General features: G+C 41.3%; 1 long non-coding RNA gene across 1 annotated transcript in view; it reads right to left on the reverse strand.

Annotated features, from left to right (window-relative positions):
* Positions 1-17673, reverse strand: part of LOC310896195 — a 47948-nt gene that overhangs the window by 24719 nt on the left and 5556 nt on the right. The window contains exon 2 of the long non-coding RNA XR_014581274.1: positions 9927-10043. This is a non-coding gene — a long non-coding RNA (uncharacterized lncRNA). The remainder of the gene's footprint in view (positions 1-9926; positions 10044-17673) is intronic.

Below are 17673 nucleotides of genomic sequence, written 5' to 3' on the forward strand. Positions count from 1 at the left end.
CTTGCCTACAGTACTGTATCCTACAATACAGTATCACACAATATTCCTTATGAAGCAGCTTCCTGCTTAATTTCAGTGTGGCCAGCTTTGGAAAAAATCACATCAGCACCATCATCCTTTTTGCGCTTGTGGTTTATCCAGGTACAGCATGGCAAAAAGACCCTGACTAAAATATTGTGACCTATATTTTCTATATTCTTCCACTCCTTAGGCTAGCACAGAAAGGGGCACGAAGATGCTACCTTACTCTGTTCTGTTTCGGAAACAGCTGGGACCTGAAAAGTCTTCTTGAACTGCCCTAATTAAAGCTCTTCTGCATGAATCTTGCAGAGGGCTCACGGAAAAGAAGAATCAAATCAGACCCGACCAATAGAGCAGTAAATGCTCAAAACCCGTGTCAGAATGTCAGAGGTAAATACAACCCAAAGAACATGCACGAAAATTATGCATAAAGCCTTGTCATTTTGCACCATTATTTCCCTCAAAATCTACCACAAGCTTTTGAAACATAAGATTACTCCATTTAACATAAAACTGCTCCATACTCAACGCTATTATTATTAATGGATCTGAACATGCTCAGCTATGTCAGATCTCTAAGCACTCTGTGGAGAAATACTCATTTCCAGCAAGCCACACAAACAAGAAAATAGTGTCAGATCTAATCCCTCCAACTCAAAGAAGCAATTGCAGTTTATCATCTTTTCTAATTCCCATTTAGAAGTTAATGGAGAGGCTTTTAATAGATTCTTTTTTGCTTTTTCTAGAGCAAAACAGGAAATGACTAATAAACTGGGATTTATTAACAAAAAATAAAGGAAAATGTTAGAAAAGCTGTATTTCATGTTCTTTATCCTTCTTAAATGGTGGGTATTATCCACAAAGCAACTTATTTTCAAACGAACAGTTCACCAAACCAGAAATTTTCTGCTTGTGGGGTTGCCCACAAGATGACCTGTAAGTTTGCAGTCTTGGCGTGTTCTGTATCCAAACTCAGGGAACTACCTCAAGTACCTGAACCAAAATGTGCATTCCATAATGCCAGATCCTACTTGAACACAGGATCCAGGTTTTACAGCAAAAATTCACTGGCTGACATTTGTGCAGGGCTGAAGATGCAACCCTGGCTGAAAAGTCTTCCTTCTGAATCCAAGGCATAGCAGCTCTCTCCAAGATAGTGTGTTGCTCGTCTGAGCCCTTCCTGCCTAGACAGTATGTCTGGCCCATCAGTAGCTTCATCTAAAGATTCCTGGGAGCAGCTTTCTGTAGATATGGGCTTAAACTGCAAAGTCTGGATTCTCAGTCAACAGGTCAGGTTCATGAGGAAATGTAAGGACCAAATTGTAATGACATTTGCTCTGTAAGTCCCTATGAAAATTCAGTCACAAATAAGTTACCCTCACAATTCTCCTTTGTGTTGCAAGTAAACTCAGAAAGTGAAGAGATGATTCTTCAGAAGAGCTGGCTCATTAGTACAGTGCCAAAGCATCAGTTTGTCTCACTAACTTCAGGATTTCCCTCCTAGGATCAGTAAGACTTTATTACCAAGCAGCAGGGTTGCTTTTTTTTTCTTTTTTCTTTTTTCTTTGTAGTTGTTTGGTTGGTTTTTGTTTGTTTGCTTGTTTTTTTAAAGAGGTAATAACTACTACTTCGCAAACAGATTCTAATTGCAATGGCTAAAAGGTGTTTGACTGCTAAACAAACAGGGCAATCTAGAACGTGTTTCTAACACTCTAGTACATGTCCCCATTCACACTTCTGTCATGCAGCTGCAGCCTGGGTTGCAACCACCCAAACTGTCTATCCTGTGGCCCCTGGAACACCCCAAGAGCAGTTCCTCCATAAGACCAGACTGGTACTTTGCAGTATGAAATACGCACATTTGTAAATCTGGCTACAGCCTTTATTTCCCCTCTCTTCCTTTCCAAGCTATGCTGAACATACAGGAACACGAGTTGAGGGTTTGTAGGTGAAACTCAAATTTGTCAATAGGACAGCTTTCTGTCCCAGCTACAGATTAAGGGGCATTTTTCTGACTTTTTAAAATACACCATGATAAATTGAAATGCCTGTAAAGAACCTGCTATGGTCTGGTAGATTCACACAGTGACCTGAATTATTTTCAGCATTAACCTGTGTTATCACAGTGGAATTATTGGGGTGAGAGTGAGTTCACACTTCTGGTTGTCTTTGTTTCCAATGGTCATTGATATCAAAAGCCATCCTGCACCTGCTGTGAAAATAAATAGTGTCATCATTGTATTAGACATTTTAAAGATATCTAAATGTCTATTTTCCCTAATAGACTGAATCAAAGCCCAAGTTCTAAAGAGTGCTTTTCACTGATTTGGTCAAATAGCAAGTTCGATGTGCCTGAAACCTTGCCTGTTATTTTCTATTATACCGGCTTATCTAATAAAGGAAAGACCTCTCCCTACCAATCTCTCAGTCCTCTCTAATATTCTTAGATTATCACAGCTTTAATAGTATACTTCACATCTTTTCAACTAATATACTCCTCCCACTTCAAATAACATCTAAAGAAACAACAGAAAATAAGTATGCATGTAGTGCTAATAGACCACACTCTGAACTTGTTAACAGTTTGCTATAAAGTGAATTCTAAAAAAGTGGAATCAAAGTAAAAGAGAGGGGAATCCAGTGTTCTCAGCCAAACTTGAACCATCAAAACCAAAAAATGCTTAAAATCTTATAAACAGTAAGTGTAGATAAAAGAGAGTGTTTTAACTTTCTGATGAGAATAGGGAGATCTCTTTCATATCCAGTGATGGTAACTCAGACCATTGAAGCAGTGGGAAGAGGTGCAATGCATTAGAGATGCCTCACCAGAATCCATTACATTATAGGGTAGAAAGCTAAGATTGACAAGCAACGCATGTTATGCAAAAGCCAGGTATTTCTATTAATGGGTTTGCACCACCTTAGACTTTGAGTCTGGGAGTCATTTTGCTTGTAATTATTCAATGGGAATTAAATTTAGCCAGACATATTCTGCTTCTCTGGTTTCCTAATATGCAGCCAATCATAAGACCTTCACCCAAACATGACTTTTATAAAGATATTAATGAAGTCATTGAATCTCTACCTCTGTGTAAAAAACTTTACTGTGTCTTAAGACATTTGTTTCTGCAGAGAGGGGACAGGGCTGCATAACGCTGAACTCCAGGTTCTCTCAGTCACGTCTATCTCCTTGTACATCAGATTATTTCTGCCAAGCTGGTTATATTTTTTCCAAGCAAACCCTAACTATCAGGGAGGTCTAACACATTGTTCCTTCACCATCAGCTTTGTTTTCAAACACACAATGGTTTGGCATGACTCCAGTCACCACCAGGTGATTTTTGGCCCTTGCCCTTTTTATTATCTGGTATCTCTTAGGGAACCACAGATGAAACCAATAGAAAAGGAGAGAAAAAGAAAAAGCAGGGAAAAAAAAGCTTCTTCTTTGCTTTCCTGGTAACGTGACATCTTGCCCTCTTTGCATTATATATTTTTGTCCAGCTGATGCTTTGTCCTAGTGGAATCGTGGTTCTAGTATTAGCTCCAAATGGTAGGCAGGCATTTTCATTAAAAACAATTACTATTTCCAAACAGGAGCTGGTTCCTCAGTTCCAGCCATTCTTGCTGTAAAACGTTCAGCTGAGAGGAGCAGATTGTTCCTGCTGAAAATGAATGGAATCTGGCAGGAAAACCTCATGTTTTTCCAATCCTAGTTTTTTTTTTTACAAAGAAAACACTGGGATCTTGTTGAAAAATTACAATTGTTTTGGTGGGCACATTATTTTTCTCAGTTGAACTGTTTCCAGCTACAGGAGACAAGTTTTGTGCATATATATGAGTCTGTGTGAATATATATGTATATATCTACACATGCACTCAAGTTTTTATATATAATTGCTATGTAGAAAATGATTAATCAGTCAAGGAAGAGTAAACACATTTTTGTTATTAAAAAGCATTTATGCAAATTGATTTTTTTTTAAAAACAGCTTCCACATTATGAACCTTCAAAAGAAAGTCAATGAGTAAAATACTATATCATAATAACAACTAGCTTCACTTTTAATACTAGGAAAAGAAAGAGGCCAAGGTGACTGAACTATTTATCCCTTGGTTGTTCTCACTAACTTAAAAACATTGTCAGAATGAATTATTCTGATAAAGATATCAAAGGAGAGAAAAGAGAAGACACTATTACAGCCATCAAAGGAACAAGCCGCAGAGGTCCCCCTATTGATTACCCATATGGATGCTGCCATTCGGTAAGAAGTGATTTTGTTTACCTCAGACAGAAATAGACAATGGATCAGGCTGACCTTGCATTCACATGGGGGTGGAACCACCTCCTACTATTAGTTGTTTTTCCCCTCCATATGAAGCATTCACCCCCAGGGCCAGCAGTCAGTGAGTTGGGTGAGATGCTAGTGGGTCTTGTGCCAGCTGTACCTTGAGAGTTTCAGAGCGCACCCCAGGCAAAGTTCGGCCCCACATCAGCAACAATGCTTTGCAGTCTTCAAGTCCATCTCCTCTGTGCCAACAGACAGGCAGGATCCAGACACAAGGCATCTCTACCCAACACCTTCAACACCTTAACCAGCACCTGACAGCCAAAGCCAGAACAGGGCAGGAAATGAACAGGAATAAAACTCTCTGCCAGAAGCATGCAGCAAGCTAATACAGTACCAACCACATATCAGCTCAAAAGTTGATCACCTCAAGAATGTGCTGCCCAACCCTCCGATGCACTTCGATCACAGTTAGTTGCACAAGCATAACAAGCAACCCAATAGCCCCTTGAATTTCCTGAGGCTGAGAAGTTGACTCCTCAGTGAAGCCAGCTGTAACTTACAAATTTGCAAGAGTCTTTTGGGGTCATCTTTTGACCCAACATCCATACATGACAAAGGAAACCTTAATAGAAAGGATGACAAGTATTAGGAAAACTGTCCTTTTAAAGAGTGATCACCTAATAGGAGAAGAAAAAATGAGAAGCATTTCCCTTTTCTGTTGTTGCCCAGCTAATACAACTTCTTGTCTCCCTTTCAGTTATTCTTGCCCAGAATTTCATCATTATAATAATAAAATTATGGAAGTTTATAGCCAAAAAGAACCTTGAGAGATCTGCTGGCCCAGCTCCTTGCTGCCAAGCAGGATCAACTACACCTAGACCTCCTCTGATGGATAGCTGTTCAACTTGGACTTAAAAACCCCCACAGAAGAGTCCCAAACACCCCTTGTGAATTTGCTGTTCGGACTGTTTGTGCTGGAGATTAGCCTGCAGATCTATACGTGCTCAGCACAAAAGCCATAAGAAAAACAAACATACCATCACTTCTGCCCTCTCTGCAGTCTTCTGGCCTCAGCACCCTGCTCCACCCAAGCCCTACAACCTCCCCAGGTACACAGGGGTCAGAAACCTCATGTGCTTTGGCACTGGAGGGCTACAGCACACGTACTACCATCCCGTCCCTAAGATCACAGCCACTTTGCATTAACCAAGGACCACATTTTTATTGCTCTAAAAGAATATAGGACTTCACAGTCAAAATTTGAATGGCACAAAGTACTTCAAAAAAGTTCACTCTTCTTCTCATTTCTTAACATAATTTAAAGTCAGACACTAAATAAGGTGTCAGCAGGCTTCCCACAAGGATCCAGCTGTTGAATATTGTTGTGTTTGCTTTGAAGTTGAGAGGGAAAAAAATATTGTTTGCCAACTTATTATTCAAAAAATGCCACAAGAACCTTCTTGCAAACAAATAAACAAGATGCAAAAGAAATGCTGGCACCTAAGTAGCACAGTCTGAATTATGAAGTTCTGGAATAATTTTGAAAGTTAAACTGTAAGATATGTAAGTGTTTACTGAATTCTCTCTGTAAATAAGATTAGATTTATTAGGGTTTGTCAGCCCTTTGCACATATAGGAAACTGAGAGTATACTGCTCAAATGAGAAAGTCATTTTCTTGTGAAATAAATTAAGGCTCTGATCACTGTTGAAGGAGCACTTTTGTTTTGTTCCGGCAACTTGCATTTACTGTTTGTTTCAGTTTGGTCGGATTTGTACCATTCTCCAATGATTTAGCCCAGCAGCGTCCATTTTACAGAAAACCAAAATATGGCAGGGACACTAAAATGGCAGACACCAGACACCAACCCAACAGTTCAGTTACATGCACCACAGCATCCAGCAGCACCCGAACCCAGCTATGCCCTCAGGGGCCATGCACTCACATGTGGAAAACGCCTCATTTTAAGTGCTGTTTCTGTTTCCATTGCGTGCATGTAAGCACACCCGTTTTTCTGTGAGCACCTACTAGGTCTGAGGGTGGCTCTTAAGTGTAAATGGAGAAAGCCTCCTCTCAGGTTGCTGTTTGAAGTGTCCTTCTGGAGCAGTACTGAAGACAAGCAGAAAACAGAAGCTACATTTAAGCTGGTCTCATGTGGCTGTTGCAACACAGCTTTTGTGTTGCACAGGCCATGGTGCGAGAAGATATCACTGGGTGACCAATGAGAAAGGAACATAAGGAAAAGGTTTTCCATCATGAATATAAGACCTGGAGATCAAAGTTCACCACATGCAGGAGCAATGAAGTGGTGGCACTCTTCTGATTACCTAAACCATGGGCATATATATATATATATATATATATATATATATATATTCTTTTCCTGACCAAGAGTTTAACACAGCAACCCTGCACCTCCTTCCTGGTTTTCACTTTACCTTGTTCTGCAGGCTATGCAGCTTGTGTGAGCACTCCCTAATTCACTCCAGGTCAAATATCCCAGCTGAAACCACAGTTTCCAGTTGTATAAACTAAGCTGGCTAATTTACCCTTAAAACAACTTAAGGAGTCAGAAGCAGTAACCTCTGAGAAGGAGGGCAGTAATTTCTTATATAGGGACATCTGAGTCCAGAAGAGGGTAAGCCCTCTTTGGGCACAAAGGTGAAAGATTTGCAAATCCGTTGAGCGATTCATCCCGAGTGAAAGTCAGAATCATTTTCCTGCAAGATATCTCCAACCCCAAGCTCAAATGGAAGTCAGACTTTACTAGTCCTGACCCCACTGAAGTCAAAGACAGTTTTGTCATTGACTTCAACAAAACTAGGATTCACCCTAGGGTAAGGGGCATTGTGTTTTTCAGCAGCCACCCATGTGGAAATTTTGCTTAGATGACTGACTGCCTGGAAGGTAGTAGTGCTAGGCCACAACATACCAGAAATGTTTGTGTTAACCCACATACACCAGCATTTGAAACTGCAGAGATCTGAGTACACCCTTGTCCTCTAGAAAGAGCATGTTCCTATACCCTTGGCTTCTTTACTCCACCTGAAGCTGGTTATGCACCTGATGTACCTAGCCTGTTGTTCAGCTGTGCTACTGGGTCTGACTGTTTATCAGGAAACATCAGAGAGGTTTTATGTTCACACATTGTAAATAATATGACAGACCTTGAAAATATAATGTCTTTTTATAGCTACTGTATGCATTGTGAACTCGAAAGAAAACAACTCCTGAAAATAGAGTTGAAAATAGGTTACTACATTCATGTTTCATGTTCACTCACATTCTGATAAAAAAAATCCACTCAATGTATGTTCAGAGCAGAGGGAAATGGATAAAAATATAGGAAGCAGGAAGCTAAAGAATTCAAAACATGCCTAAGAAATTCCTCAACTCATCTCAGGGATTCATCTGGTACTTAGAACCCAGGCTGAACACTCTTGTGAGCTCAAATGCACTAAAATACATATGAAGAGGTATTCCAAAAGTGCATCTCTGAACTGTGACTCTGAACCACAGTTTTTGTTATTACAGAAATGCAACAAAACTCCTTGGCAATATTGCTTGCTTGTGCATTGGCTTTTCAGTATAAGGAGGCGCACACTTTGCAACAGACGCATATAAATTTATACATATGCAGATTTGGCATGCTATTAAAACTGCCAGGCAAAGCATACTGCGTAAAGTTAAAAACTACACTGTGATACAGTTAAGCTTGTGCTCAGCCGAGCTGTTTTTACGTGTTCTAATTAGAGAAGGCCTCGCACAAACCCATCAAATCAGATATAGAAGCAAAGCATCAGAAAACGTGGAAAGGATGTACATAGGAGGAAAAGCATAGGGAGATAAAATTTCAGCCTTTGCATTTTTGACTTCTTTCCAGTTCAGAAGCCTCCACAGAAGCTCTCACAAGGTGGGTTGCTTCTTGCTGTTTCTTCAGTCTAGAAATTAAAGCAGGTAGCTATTGACAGGTGGAAGGGTGCCTGACAAGATTTTCACCATTCCTGTTCTCCCATCTGCAATGGGCTGCTTAACAGTACTTCTGTGCTTTCGCTCACGGGCCAAGCTGCAGCAAAGTAGTTCAGCCATCTAAAAAATTAAATTTATTGTAGCAGCTAGAAGTGAAGAGCCCTCTCCTTATAAGATGTAGTAGGTGCTAAATTTTATGGTTCTGAAGTGAGCCGAAAAATAATTTGGGAATAGAAAATAAGTCAGCCTCCTTTGCTGCATCTGCCTGCAGACACCAATCTGAAAGGCAGGATTTATGACCGTGACTGCCCCTGTGCAATCTGCACAAGAAGGAGGACAAACTTTCCACAGCTACGCACGGTCCAGTCACAGTCTTGCCCAGTGTCATTGGCACCAACTATACCAACACCTTACACTCCTCCAGCATCATCCATCAACGGGTCTCAGAGAGCATTAGAGTTTCCAGAGGATGAAGGGATGGAGAATGACTTAATGCCTTTCCAAATGGCAAAGTGTTATTTTCATTTTACAGATGGGAGGCTGAGGGTAAAGGAACCTGAGTGACTTTGGCCCACACAACAAGGCTAGAAGCAAACTCAGATTTCCTGAATACCATTCCTGGAGCACAGGAAGGGCCACTTGGCTCCTTCCCTTTCCTTACCCCCACTAAGAGTTTTTCTACCACTACACAAATCAAGGAAGATACTCTCACATGTCCCTATCCCCACTTAGAAATTGCTTCTTCTTGAGGTATATTTTATTTCCATCCTCCCTCTTTCACTGCCAAAGAGCTTTCTACCTCAGTACTAGAGCCTTGCAGAGCAACTGCAAAATCCTGCAGTACAGCAGAGCAGAGGTTATATGGCCAAGACAACTGCTATTTTCATCAATTCTTCAGCAAACCAGCTGATCGTAAAAGCTATTCTTGACTAGCCTGCCTTTGTAACACCAGTCGCCAGGAGAACACAGCACATACTATTGGCTGTGGCCCTCACTAAAAATACACTGCATTCTTGCACAACAACAAAAGCTCCCAGTAGGGCCAATGGACAGCAGACTAAAAACAGTAACCAAAGGCTTTAAATTGCACAAATTACAAAGGTAGAAGAACTGAAAGCAGCATGCCACTAAAAGCCATCTGCCATCTTGGCCCGCCCATGTGTCCCTTCTCCCCAGCAGTGTTTTATATTAGTAATGATGTCTCTGTATTATGTATGACAGAGTCTCTGCTGCTTTGAGCAAGCAATAATATAGATGCTTCTTCAGTCCAGTACTTTGCATATACACACTAGCTGGGGGAGCAGAAGATCTGCTTCCCAGTCTCTCTCTCTGGACGTAGCTCAATTGGAAGGCAATATTCACATGCATTTATTCTCCAATACATGTACATGTTGTATTACCAGGACTCCCATGCATATTAATAATACACAAAAATACATAGATATAAGCATGGATTCAGTCATGATGTGGATTAGATGATACAAGAATGGACAATGTAGAATTACAAGAAGAAAATCAGCAAATGGTTATTCTGATTCAGGGCCTGTTCCCAGCATATAAAAAAATGTTTTTGTGTTGTTTTATTGTGTTTCTAAGTTACTTTGTCAGTAGATTAATGATTTTACCTGTCACTGATGCCGTCACTTACATGGGTCTTTGAAGTGAAGTATCAGAGGATTTTTGAAGGAAGAGGAAGCCAGACGTTGGGATATCCTGAACGATGCCACACAGATGGGTATGAAGTCAAGACTGGGGTACAGCAGTTCTGCACAGAGAAACAGCCGAGATATCTCTTAGCAATCAGGCTAAGACACTAAAAAAAATAAAAATAAAAAATAAAAATAAAATTAAAAAAAAAAAAAAAAAAAAGAGAATTTCTTATTCCAGGAAAGGCAACATAGTGCTTTCACTACTTGAGCTAACAGGCTAACTCAGGTGTCTTCACTCAGCCCTGCCAGTAACACCCAAGCAAATAGCCTGTATTGAAAAAAAGAGAATAGCAGAGACCAGTCAGAAGATGAAGGAAAAGGTGAAAACAAATCATGTGAGTTTGTATCAGCAGACCTTATTATGGGTCAGAGAAAAGAGCTTAACAGGAGCTGGTTCAAGTGAAACGACTACTTTCGCAACTGACCTCAGAAAACACTGCAGGGAAATGAAGTGGGTTATTGGAAAGTTGGTGGAAAAGTTTATTTGCTAATTATACAAGCACGTTTATTGAAAGCATTTTGCAAACTACTCTATGCAACCCACTTTCAGCAGATGCACACTGAAAGTATGTGAACACAAAACAGTTCAGTGAGGGTTCAGTGGGCGTTCTCCCAGTTTACAGCATTTGCATCACTCGGTTACTACACGAGTGCTGACCTCTGCCTATCTGCTCATAGAGATCTCCCCCTGCTCCAGGTACATCCTCAGCTCTCCCAGGGGGACACACACGGAGACCCTGGCAGGCATCTGAGTAACTGGGAGGTTGCGTAAGGGAAGCCCCCTCACCACAGTTCAGCCCACCTCAGCAGACAACTCGAAGGCACAGGATATAAGGGGAGATACCCAGGGTGAAGGCAGGGAGGATTGAAGAGGTCCATAGCACAAAGAAGGGGTGAAAAGATATAAAACCAAGGGAAGGAGGAGACAAGGAAATTGTACAGAGAGAAAGACAGAGGGTGAAGAACCGGGAGGGAAGGAAAAGAGAAAACAAAAACCTGACAGGTAAGTCAGAGGTAATTGTGGATAGCCAGCAGGGTAGGGAAGAACAAAGTCTGCAAATAACAGGGAAGAGATGGCAGCTTGAGGCAGTTGAGCCTACGAGGAACAGGAAAGTGGGATCTGCCATCCAGGTTCAGAAAGGCAAAGAATACGCAGTAAATGTATTTTTCTTTCTCCCTGTTAGAGCATTTATCACTGTTAGAGCAGACAGATGATAGCACATGTGAATCATTCCACAGCTGAGGTGGGGATCCCAGGCCAGCACAATCTGTATCTCAGCACAGGATGTTATATCAGTAGAGGCTCTGATTTCCAGAGGTCCTGAGCTCCTAATCTGAAGTCTCACAGCTATCAAAGGCAGCTGCTTTCCCCCAAAAAGCTGTTCTGCAACACTGCACCTGAAAGTTATTTTGCTGGACTTTCCCTCCTGGTACTGACAAATCAGGCCACAGCTCAGAGCACTTCAGGACAAGACCAGCCACTTGGCCAGAACAGTGTGGGAATAAGGAGAGGTGGATCTGTTCTTGGAGGGAACACATTTCAGGTATGCTCCCAGGCAAGCTGCTCAACTGCGCGATGCTTCATACATAAGAGATGAGAACATCTAATTCTGTAATTCCCAGGAATATTGGCTTGGGTGTGTAACGTTCACTGAGATGCTCTGAGGAAAGGTCTAATTTTAAGTCCAGAGAGTTGACATTTACTTGATTTTTCCCAATCTGCTGTTTCTTAGAACTCCAAATCTAAAGGGATGGGATGGTTTAGGCAACTGGCGATATCACTGTCATAATAGCTACATCATGGCACAGGCAGCCCCAGCTCATAAGGCAGTAGGAAGCACACGAGTTGGTAATATAAAAAAGGACTGGCAGCATAATGCAGCGCGTGGATGCCAGATTCATTGCCCACTGAAAGCTGCATTTTCTAATCCAGCATTTGCCTCATGTCTGCGTTTAAGCTGTTAAAGGAAAAAAAAATATACTAGAAAAGAATTGTAGCTCTGAGACTTTGTGTTGCTCTTGATTCTTTCAACACGAGGAAGAAAGTGGGGGTTCTGCACTGAAATACCAGGGAAGTCTGACTGAACTGAGCTTTCTATTGGCATTCTGGCTGCTCCCGTCTTTGTGAAAACTATCAGGCAAGGTTTTTTTCTTTTCTTTGAGAGAGATTTAATGAAGCTGCAGACATCCATTTTAGCCAAAGTGACTTCATCTCTTTTTCCTCAAAGGCTGCCCAGTCGAAGAGTTATCAGACTTTTTCTCCTTCTCATTGCAATCACTAATGTCACTGGTTTGTACCAACCTTCTGTTCACTTCTTCCAGCCCTTCCCCAGACCTGCAATCATCAAACAGTTCAGATGTTGACCAGAAAAAAAAAAATAGAAGAACGAAAAAATACTAGAGAAAATGAAAACTCAAGCTGCTCTTCAGGGATCAGTACATAATCTGCATTACATTGAAGATGTTTAAGAGAGAACCTACAAGCTACTTCCCCGTGTCTGGGGACACGGATTCAGACTCGTGTCTTGGCCTCATTTTGAACCAGGATAGCACAACTACGGGACAGAAAAAGAATTGCAAACAGGTCTGATTACAGCACTAAGAGCCAGGAAACCATGAGCATCAACATTGTCACCAGATTTTCCTGTGTAAATCCACTAATTTAAATGTCCCTTCATTCCTTGTCTGTATGAAGACAGGCAGAGTTGCCTACTCTTAAATAAGTCTCAGAGTTACTGGCAGAGAGATCCTAAGGCCAACAAAGTGCAAATGGGATGCTTGAGCACTTGTCAGAAGCTCCATACATAAGTACCGAGATTAGAAAAAGGACTTGCAGGATAAAGGGGGCCTGTCCTCAGTCTCTGAAGATGTTTCATGGAAGCCTGAGCAAGTTCAAACTTGATCTCGTAGGCAGGGAAGTCCTCCTACCAGCTGGAGATTTATTTTCTTACTTGTATCACTGCACCAAAGCCAGAAGCATTTCCTCTCTGCCACTTGGGTTTGCAAAAACATTCACAGACAACTCAACAACCAAAACTTTTTTTTTTCTGGCCTTGAGACATATAAGAAATGTTGAGTGAAAAAGTCCTAGAGAAACAGAAATATTTTACTTCTTTATGTAGAGCTTTATTAGTTACCAGAAAAGCTAAGTGAGGCTTAATTGCCTGTTGGACAAGATACTCTTATTCTGTAAGTTTCATGGGCTGTGACATTACAGGCTGTGAAAACTTAATTTGAGATTGAAAATTTCCAGAACAAAATGAAACAAAAAAGAAGCTTCTGCAAAGCTTGTCATCCACCTTATTCATTCTGTCCAAGACAGGACTATCTTTTCTGTTGGTCCAAGACTGTCCCAACAGATGTCAATTTTACCTGATTTTTTACTCAGTGAAGAATGTCTCAGTTAGTAGTCAAATTAAGTAAAAATTAGGGGGAATCTACAGAAATTAATCCTAGCATAAAATATTCAGCAGGATTCATCACTTTTTTTAAGGATATGTTACAAAGTAACTTTGCCTGGTGTAAGGTACAGCTGTAAGAAGATATTTAAACAATTTAAAAACATGGATCATGAATCCACCAGGATCAGAAACACAGTTTATTTAAATCAGCTGCACTGCCAAAAGATGCACCTTCAAGATTCAGAATGACCAGGTCCTGCCCATGTGCAAGAGGATCACCCAGCTGCAATTTCCTTAAGATCCCTAAACGAAGAGGAAAGATAAAGATGATGATGCTTGAAACTGTGCACAGCTGACTTAAATCCTACTAGCATTTGCTTAGAAGTGAAAATAACTGTAGAAGCCAATTTGAAATGAACGGAGAGTTTGTTTCAAAAATTTATTTTTCATCATGTGATGTTAAATTTGCAAAGTGCAAAATACTAGTGGGGAGGAAAAATACCCTTTGCACATCTGGAGAGGGATCCATCTTACATCAGTGCAATGTAAACAAATACAGAAAACGTAACAGTGCAGATCTCTTGTTTATTTAAATGAGCTGTATTCCAAGCCACAGTAATTTATCTGAGAGGTAGTTCATAATTCCGTAAAGACAGCCTACAGAAGCAACAGAATTAAACTCCAAAACAAGATATAGTCATCAGTTAATGGAGATACGTTTGCTAAAAGCAAAAGACTGTTTTCTCCAGCAGTGTTGGAAAAAGACACAAACATTAAAATACAGAACAATATTCAACATGATGGAAAACGTAAGCCAAAAAAAAAAAAATCAAGAGACTATGTTCTAGCCTGAGATGAAGTGTTTAGATAACAGACAAAACAGCACTTTGTGATACATGTAATTGCTCCTGAAAAGCACAAGCAGAATGTGAGGTTACAAAATTCCCCCAGAAATATAGAAAGGCTAGCAGGAGACTTTGCTGAGCATAATAAAGTACTTGCAGTAATCGCTACTCTTAAAGCATAGATGTCCAGAAACATTCTAAAACATTCTCAGTTTATTTGGGAAAATCTCCCTTGTTTTCCAGGCCTTCGGAGGACCCACTATAGCTGCTGCATCAGCCAAGCTCATGTAAAATAATTAAAGGAACTTGAGAAGTGAAAGGTGAGTCGAAGAGGATTTAGAACAAATCAATAAATGAATAGTAACCTGCCACTGGGATTAGAAGTTACATATCCAAGGGCTCTAAAGTAAAGATGTTACTGAGTTATTGATGGAGGCCTGTAACCAAGTCCCAAGTTCTACCTCAGTATCTTGAGGAAGAAAAGGTAAAAAAAAGAGACCTTTTTCTCCCCCTCCAAGAGCTCCGTAAAAAACTCAGGGAACTACAGATCAGTAAACCTGACCTCTGCAGTATATAAATTGCTAGAAACAGCAATAATGAATAAAATTGGTAGAAACATATAAATAAGATATGCTGGGGAAGGATCTAACAGTTTCTGTTAAAGAAGTCACGTCCCACAGATTTAATGAAATCTTCAATGAGCATGACCAATGAGGGAAAGCAGGACAAGTGACATGACGAAGCTTTCTGATGATACAGCACTGCTCAGAACAGTCAAAACTGGAGATAGCTGTGAGGAGCTGAAGAAAAATGTCATGAACTCAGGTAAAATTCTGTAGTGGTAAATGCCAACTATTGCATGTGGGGAAGAAAAAAAAAATAGTTATAGGTACACAGTGTTCAGCACCACTCAGGAGAGAAATCTTAGAGTCACTTGGAATAATTAGAAAAGGTCACCTCAGTGTTCAACCACTGTCAGAAATGCCCAGATGGGTTTTTGGAAACTGCTAGGAAAGAAGTTGAGAGAATGACAGAATGAAAAAACAACCACACACAGCTACGTTGCTAGATAAATCCACAATGCACCAGCACCTTGAATACTCCTAGTCTCTCTTTTAGAGCACAGAATGCCTAGAAATGTTATAAGGAAGCGTGGAAAACCTGACCACAGGCACAGAAGTGTTTTTTTTGTTTTGTTTTTTCCAGTGAGGCACCAAACAGACTGTAACTCATCATATTGGGGGAAGGAAAAAAAAAAAAAGGATTTGATGGAAGCTTACAAAAGCATGAATGGTATTAAGAAGGTGAACAGGGAATTAATGCATTATACCATTATACACAGAGTTGGAGGCACTCAGTGAAATTATCAGGTAGCAAAATTTAGAGGAAAAAAAATTCTTCACATAACACAAATTGTGATATTTGCTGTCACAGGATGTTGTGAAATCCAGAACTGTAAATGGGTTTGAAAAGGGATTAGAGAAATTAACCGAGAGAGAAGTCTGCCAGGTACTAAATACAAAGCAGCCTCTGGTTTAAGACATTGCTAAAGTCCTGATCGCTGAAAGCTTAGAGGGGAAATCTTCAGGGTGTTTCTCTGGGATTTCAGAAGGTAATGCTGTTATTGCCTTGTACTGTGGTTGTTCCTCAAAGGTCACAAGTAGATGCTGGATATCTGTTATGCTGAGCATGTACTCACATAGGAAACGGATGTTCTCTGCCCTCAAGAATATATACTTTGCCTGATAATGGCTGGGACCAAAGCTCTAAAAGCCAGGAAACTCAGCCCTGACTTGCTGCTGAATGGGGGTAAAGCCCAACTCTGGATTTATGTGTAATTTGTACCCCAAATTTCTCCATTTACACTGAGGGAGTTACAATAGTTGAACACAAACTCCAAATTACTTGGAAGGTTAAAATGAGCAGAGACCGAAAAGGGGGAAGTGGCTTATATTTTGACAATATGTTTTAAGGTCTGCCTTTGAAATAAAGAACGTCTCATCAGAAACTCCCCGTGCCTACTAAAACAGCCTAACATCATTAGCCTTAAAACAAAATGACAACTTTAGTCATACTATTATAAACATTCTCCTCTGTGGGCCAGAGACAGGTTAAACTGTACTGCTGCATTACGCATGGCAATAATTTTCAGAGTGATCACTCGTTGTAGGTAACCAGAAATGGTGAGATTGGGTAAAGAACATCAATATCTCGCGAAGGGAACACTTCCCCTGAGTGTCAAAAGATTTATTTAACTTGGACTTACTTTAACAAATAAAAGAAAAGAAGGTCAATTCTTAGTTGATCTTTGCTAGTTGCAATAAAATCTGAAGCAGCAAGTTTGCCGTTCAACAGCGTGAATGAAGAAACGGGTTCAGGTCAGAACTGGTTGATGCTGAGTGACCTGTGCTTTATAGTTATCACAGGGTGGGGTTAAGGCTGGCAGGGACCTCTGCAGGCTGACACAGGGACACCCAGAGCAGGCTGCCCAGGGCCGTGTCCAGTTGGATGTTGAACATCTCCAAGAAGGAGGCTCCACAGCCTCTGGGCAGCCTGTGCCAGTGCTTCCATCACCGCACAGCACACAGAAGGGCTGCCTGGTGCTGAGGGCACCTCCTGTGCTCCGCTTTGTGCCTGTGGCCTCTTGTCCTGGCGCTGGGCACCAGTGAAAAGAACCTGCCTGCATCCTCTTTGCACCCTCCCTTCAGGTAGATGTAGACAGAAATATATATACTTTAAGATCCACCCCCAGGCCTTCTCTTCTCTAGGCTGAACAGTCTCAACTCTCAGCTTCTCTTCATAGGAGAGGTGCTCCAGTCCCTTGATCATCCTGATGGCTCTCCATTGGACTTTTTCCAGTATGTCCATGTCACTCTTGTACTGGGGAGCCCAGAACTGGACACAGTACTCCAGGTGCAGCCTCACCAACGCTGAGTAGAGAGGAAGGGTCACCTCTCTTGACCTGCTGGCAATACCTTGCCTAATGTAGCCAAGAATGTCATCAGCCTTCTTAGCAGCAATGGTACACTGCTGGCTCGTGTTCAATTTGGCATTCACCAGGACCTCCGGGTCCTTTTCAGACAAGCTGTTTTCCAGCTGGGTGGCCCTCAGCACGTCCCATTGTCCAGGGTTGTTCCTCCCCAGGTGCAGGACTTTGCATTTCTGTTTTTTGAACTTCATGAGACTTCTGTCAGCCCACCTCTCCAGCCTGTTGAGGTCCCTCTGGATGTCGGCACGGCCCCCGGTGAGTCAGCCACTCCCCCCAGTTTCATGTCATCTGCAAACTTACCTCAAAGTTACTGAGGGTGCACTCTACCTCTACCACATCATCCAGATTGTTAATGAAGATGTTGAACAGGACTGGACCCAGCATTGACTCCTGAGGTACTTCACTCATTACTTGCCTCCAACTAGACTTTGCACTGCTGACCACTACCCCC

Source organism: Anser anser, assembly GCF_964211835.1.
Source record: "Anser anser genome assembly, chromosome: 3".
NCBI lineage: Eukaryota > Metazoa > Chordata > Aves > Anseriformes > Anatidae > Anser > Anser anser.